Genomic DNA, 6,624 nt, shown 5'->3' with positions numbered 1-6,624 from the left:
GACAATCACACATGGAAGGAACTAGGACCTCACTCAGGATTCGGCAAAGGAATGAGTCTGTGGAATTGGAGGTGGTCTTGGCAGTGACTGCAGAGAAGACTTTGAAAACTGTGAAGCCCAGGTGGAGTGAGTGGGTCTGCAGTTGTCCCTATGTGTACCATTGCCATAAGACTAATGACAAGAATCTTCGGTCACCTGTTGTCAGATTTGCATGTTAAACATTATTCTCCTTCTATGTAGCCTGGCTTCCTTTCAGGCCAAACCTAATTATATTTGAGCTCCTGGTTGGCAGATGCAGCTTCATAGGATGTTGCATCTAAAAGGAACTGCAGATTCAGGGAACATGGAGTCCAATCTGTTTATTTTACAGATGAGGAAACTGGGTCTCGGAAGGGTGTGGTATGCTTATGGTATGTTTTTTTTTTTTTTTTTTTTTTTTTTTTTTTTTTTTTTGAGACGGAGTCTTGCTCTGCCACCCAGGCTGGAGTGCAGTGGCCGGATCTCAGCTCACTGCAAGCTCCGCCTCCCGGGTTTACGCCATTCTCCTGCCTCAGCCTCCCGAGTAGCTGGGACTACAGGCGCCCACCTCGTCGCCCGGCTAGTTTTTTGTATTTTTAAGTAGAGACAGGGTTTCACCGTATTAGCCAGGATGGTCTCGATCTCCTGACCTCGTGATCCGCCCGTCTCGGCCTCCCAAAGTGCTGGGATTACAGGCTTGAGCCACCGCGCCCGGCCATGGTATGTTTTAAATGAACGTGCAATACAGTAGGAAATGCTCCTTTGGTCACTTTTCATTGAGTTTGGGAGTGAAGAAGCTTTAAATCCAAATGATTTTCAAAATAATTTTATTATGACTTAGGTTAAATGTTATCATGGCTATCAGATCAGAAAGTGTCATGGAAATGGATAAGAAAGTCTAATGGCTAGTTCTCTCTTGTGTTATCTGACCACACTATCTAATAGCATGCATTTAAGAGTGATCACATCACAAAATCTAGAAGACAACTCTATGCCACATGCAGTTAATCTTTTTGATAATAAAGAGAAAGGACAATACCCTCGAAGGCACCTGAGTCAGCTTTCTAGGTTTCTGATCCCTTCAGGAAGAAATGAAAACCTAATATTAAAAAAAAAAAAAAAAAAACTGTACAAAGGATTTAAACATTTAATTCACAGAAAAAAATTAAATTACCAATAAGCACATGAAAAGATAAGCAAATTGACTCATAGTTGAAGAAATGCAAGTCATATCATCAGCAGACATACCTTTTCTCACTTGCAGAATTGTCAAAAATGTAAACAGGTGATAGCCAGTGTTAGGAATACCATGGGGAAATAAGCACTAAATACACTGTGGCTTGGAGCATAAAACAGTGTGACAATGTACCTCTATATTTTGACAATATCTTGACAATATCTCTCAAAATTCAAGATGGACATATCTTTTGTAAACCAAAAATAAAATTCTAAGCCCCCCTCAACCATCTGAATGGACTCCTCCTCTTGGTCAAAGGCATTCCAAAGTTAACCTGAAAAAACTAGTTCAGGCCATAATGACCAGGGGGAGCTGGACATGCTTCATTATACCTCCTCCTTCTTGGAATTACTGATAGAACAGACTCTCTCAGTCTGATAAGAAGCATTTGCAGTCTATTATCTCTGAAGCCTGCTACCTGGAGGCTTCATCTACATGATAAAACCTTGGTCTCCACAACCCCTGATCTAACCTGGACAATACATTCTACTGATAATAACTTTCAACTAAATGCCAACCGGAAAATCTTTAAATCTATTTATAACCTGGAAGGAGACCCCTGCCCCCACACATGAGGAATGTGATCCCCACATATGAGAAAGCCACTTAGCAAGTCATATTCTTCCAAAAAAAAAAAAAAGGATTAATAAACTATAATAAGGTAAATGCCCCTATAAGCCCCGAGCAGGTCATGCAATAGAACTTTGCCGAGTACCCAGAAGACCTTCCTGTACTCAGTCATAGTCGCAAATGCCTTCCTCTCCCCAAAGTCACCACTATTCTTTTTTTTTTTTTTTTTTTTTTTTTGAAACAGAGTTGCTCTGTTGCCCAGACTGGAATGCAGTGGCATGATCTTGGCTCACTGCAACTTCTGCCTCCTGGGTTCAAGCGGTTCTCCCACCTCAGCCACCCAAAAGCTGAGACTACAGGGATGCACCACCACACCTAACTAATTTTTGTATGTTTTGCTAGGGAGGGTGTTTCACCATGTTGGGCAGGCTGATCTTGAACTCCTGACCTCAAATGATCCTCCTACCTCAGCCTCGCGAAGTGCTGGGTTTACAGGCATGAGCCACTGCATATTCTAACCACTACTACTCTAATTTTATAGCGATCCCCTCCATGCCTTCCTCTACTATAGTATTCCCCTTATTGCTTCCTTTGACCCATAATGTCCCCCTCCATACTTTGTGTTTCTTATGATTTATCTGAGTTGTCTGACAGTAGGTGGAGTTTCCCCCAGGCAGAAATTTTGCTAATCACACATGCATGATGCGATTCAACAAGTCCCCCTGTGCTCTGTGGATCCAGAGGCTTGATCAGACTCAGGTTTGGTCTTGGCAGACTACAGGAGACATGTAACGTCTTGTTTCTGTTTTCAGGATATTAGCAGCTTTTAATACTGTATGCCTGGGTCCACTAATTCCTTTGGGGAGGGGTTGCAAAATGGTGATATTCTAATTCTACCATTTGTTAGCTAGAATTATATAAGAAAATGCTTCTTCTCGTCTACTGTTACCCTGTTGTAAAGTTCACATAGGAAATGAAGGATAAATGTTAGGTCCTTTCCCTTTATTTACCAGTTTTCATGAGACTGAATTCTTTATTCTCTGAAGGTGACCAATTAGGTACACACACACACACACACACACGTATATGTCTATATATTAATATATATAATCATGAATCCATAAACATATTAATGAGTTTTAATCCATTGCAATCATTATCCTCATTAAACCCCATAGTGTCTCATCTTTGACTAGTGGGAGGTTAGTGAGCACTTCTTGATTATAAATCATTCATTCATTTGCTCATTCACTTAACTTCTAGTCATGCATACATGTATTAAAGGCAAGACTGCATGATAGAACCAGTTAATGTAGAGGATAAAAACAAAGTATGGTCTCTGTCCACCAAAAGCTCACTTTCTATGAGAAATGACATATATACAGATTGCAACTGGAAGTTGTTATCATAGAAGATGTAGAAATAAAGATGTGTAGTAATTTGGAGGTAAGGCTGCTATGATAAGCTAAAGAATCATCAAGTATCTAGGCTTCTTCTTTGCCCAGCCATCCTTGGCATGGGGATTCCATTTCTGATCTAAGACAGCCGCTCCACCTCCTGCTGTGATGTCTAAACCTGGCCAGCAAGAAAGGGGAAGAGAGAAGGGGATGTGCCGGCCTCCTTCTTTTTGAGGACTACACTGGGAAGTTGCACATGTCACTTCTGCTCACCTGCCACTGGCCAGAACTTAGTCTCTCAGCCAGAGAGCCTAGTGTCTTAGAGAGCTTAGTGTCTTGGCCACACCTAGCTGCAAGGGAGGCTGGGAAACATAGTCTTTCATTGGGGGACCACTGCCTTTTCACTCAGCTGTGTGAAAACTGTGTAGACCACCAGTTCTCAAACTTTAATGTGCATATAAATCACCTGGAATCTGGTAAAGTGAAGATTTGGATTCGGTAGGCCTGGGTGGATAGGTGGCTGAGGATGTTGAAATCTTGCAGTTCTTTTTTTTTTTTTTCCTTTGTCCATGAGGCATTTTATTTGTAAATATGTATTACAGCTCTAGAAAAAGAACCCCAGGATTTTCCCTTCTGTGTGTTTCATCTTGCTTCTTTGTGGTCCATGATCCCAGCTGAGATTATCAGTACAATGAAACCAAACCGGCGGGATGGAAGCAGGTTATTCTGCCATTTTTCTAGATCTCAGGGTTGCACATCAAATCTGGGGCTGATCACTCCACACTTGTGTAGCCTGGCTGTGAGATTCATAACAATTTTCCTAGCTCTGTGATCATCAATGATTTCAAATTCGCCAATGTAACCATGTTTCATCATTACAGTGAGAAAACGGATGATGACTTTGGAGCACAGCCTAATAAGCACCTGGTGTTTACCTCTCTTTTCAGCATTGTTGATGCTCTTGAGAACATCAGCCAGGACATTCATGCGCACCATTGTGGTGGTGCAGAAAAATGATGCAAAGAGGACAGGAGGGGACGGCACACAGAGTTACGGGTGAAATCTTGCAGTTCTAACAGGCTCCTGGGTGAAGCCAATGCTGTTGATTCTTGGACCATACTTAAGTAGACACTTGAAGAGTCTTGACAGCCTCATGGGAAGGTCTGTCTGCTTAGGGTGGGCCGGCCTTGCAGACTGAGTGTTCGTTAACCTGTTCTCATTGCTTCTGCAGCTATTTGGGCAAAAGCCTTTGGAGAGCATTGCATCTTCATATGAAATACAAAGATTGGCCTGGTGTGGTAGCTCATGCTTGTAATCCTAGCACTTTGAGAGGCTGAGATGGGCAGATCATTTGAGGTCAAGAGTTTGAGATCAGCCTGGCTAACATGGTGAAACCCCATCTCTACTAAAAATACAAAAAAAAAGAAAAAAGAAATCAGCTGGGTGTGGTGGCGCATGCCTGTAGTCCCAGCTACTCAGGAGGCTGAGGCAGGAGAATCACTTAAACCCAGGAGGTGGAAGTTGCAGTGAGCTGAGATTGCACCATTGCACTCCAGCCTGGGCAACAAGAGCTAAACTCCATCTCAAAACAAAACAAAACAAAAACAAATAACAAAAGTTAATGGCCAGTGTACAAAGTGTAACTAGGAGGCTCTTTGCCTAAATTAATTTGTATATTAACTTTTGTTTAAAATTTGGAGATTTCCTTGGGAAATAATATTACTAACATAGTAATAATACTAATGAATTATTTTCTAAAGTCGAAAATACATCACATTAGCACAAATTTCTTGGCACTATAAATATTTAGATTTGTGGTCTTCATCCAATTTTCTTCAAACACTTTCAAAAGTGTGAAAAATTATACTTTATGCCAGTATAAATAGCATTTTTATTTCCTAGAGAAATCTAAGCACTCCAAGGCCCCTGAAGTAGGCTATCTTTTAAATTTTGTTAATAGAAGCAAGTCTCCCAGAGAAGCGTGGCCTCCTCGGCCTGGGGCAGCCACCCTTGCTGTGTTCTCTTGCCTTCACCTCCATGTCTGAGCGCAGCCTGAACTGTGAGCCCCAGGATGGCAGAACTGTATCCCATAGTCCAGAACAATCCTGGTCCCTAGGGTTGGAGTTTGGAGGTTAGATTTCTTGGTTTGTTTTGTACCTAGCAATTGGCCTGTTCTGCTTAGGCTGGCAATACCTGGAAAAGGGGCTTTGACCTCCCTCTGGCAAGGCATAAAGAGGCAGAATAGCATAGGAGGGGTCAGGCGCTATAATCCCAGCACTTTGGGAGGCCGAGATGAGTGGATCACTTGAGGCCAAGAGTTTAAGACCAGCCTGGCCAACATGGCAAAACCCTGTCTCTACTAAAAATACAAAAAAAAAAAAAAAAAAAATTAGCTGGGCGTGGTGGCATGTACCTGTAATTCCAGCTATTCAGGAGGCTGAGGCACGAGAATCATTTGAACTGGGAGGAAGAGGTTGCAGTGAGCTGAGATAGCACCACTGCACTCCAGCCTGGGTAACAGAGCGAGACTCTGTCTCAAAAAAAAGAAAAAAAAAAAAAGAATAGCACAGGCTGGTCAGGAAGATTATCAGAGGTAATTACGGTAAGTGAGCCATCGAGTGCTATGCAAACACAGAGCACTACTCTTGTGTAATAATGACAACTATTATTGTTAGTTTCTGGGTATTGCCATGTGTCAGGAAATAAATGCTTTACATAATTGTCTCTTTTAATTCTCTTAGAAGTTGTATGACATAGGTGCTATTTTCATCTCTATTTTTTTTTTTTTTTTTGAGATGGAGTTTCACTCTTGTTGCCCAGGCTGGAGAGCAATGGCGCAATCTTGGCTCACTGCAACCTCCACCTCCTGGGTTCAAGCAATTCTCCTGCCTCAGCCTCCCGAATAGCTGGGATTACAGGCATGTGCCATCACGCACTGCTAATTTTTTGTATTTTTAGTAGAGTCAGGGTTTCTCCATGTTGGTCAGGCTGGTCTGGAATACCTGACCTCAGGTGATCTGCCCGCCTCGGCCTCCCAAAGTGCTGGGATTACAGGCGTGAGCCACTGTGCCCAGCCGTCTCTATTTTACAGATGGAGAAACTGAGGTTCTAAAAGATTCAGTAACTTGCCTGAGGTCACATGGCTGAGCAGCCAGAGTCAAGATTCAAACCCAGGCCTTTAGATTCCAGAACTTGGGCTCTGATACTGGACACTTTAAAATCTGTTTATATTATAAGAACATATTTTTGGATGTGTTCAAGCTTGAGTCTGGATTTTGAAATCACAATTATGTTTAGTTTCTTTTAATATTCCAAAATGTGCCTCTAGCTACCTGGAGTGCCTCCTGGCGACTTTTAGTTCCTGGTGGCTGAAGTACAGTCTTTGTGAATTCCTCATATGTG

The 6,624-nt window shown here is 42.2% G+C and overlaps 1 pseudogene; it reads right to left on the bottom strand.

The window, feature by feature from the left end:
- Positions 1 to 3,826: 3,826 nt before the first annotated feature.
- Positions 3,827 to 4,218, bottom strand: LOC104675846 (annotated as a pseudogene).
- Positions 4,219 to 6,624: the final 2,406 nt, after the last annotated feature.

Source organism: Rhinopithecus roxellana, chromosome 11, assembly GCF_007565055.1.
Source record: "Rhinopithecus roxellana isolate Shanxi Qingling chromosome 11, ASM756505v1, whole genome shotgun sequence".
NCBI classification, from domain to species: domain Eukaryota; kingdom Metazoa; phylum Chordata; class Mammalia; order Primates; family Cercopithecidae; genus Rhinopithecus; species Rhinopithecus roxellana.
Note: the sequence above shows the minus strand (reverse complement) of the source record. Positions and strands in the feature narration are given on the sequence as shown.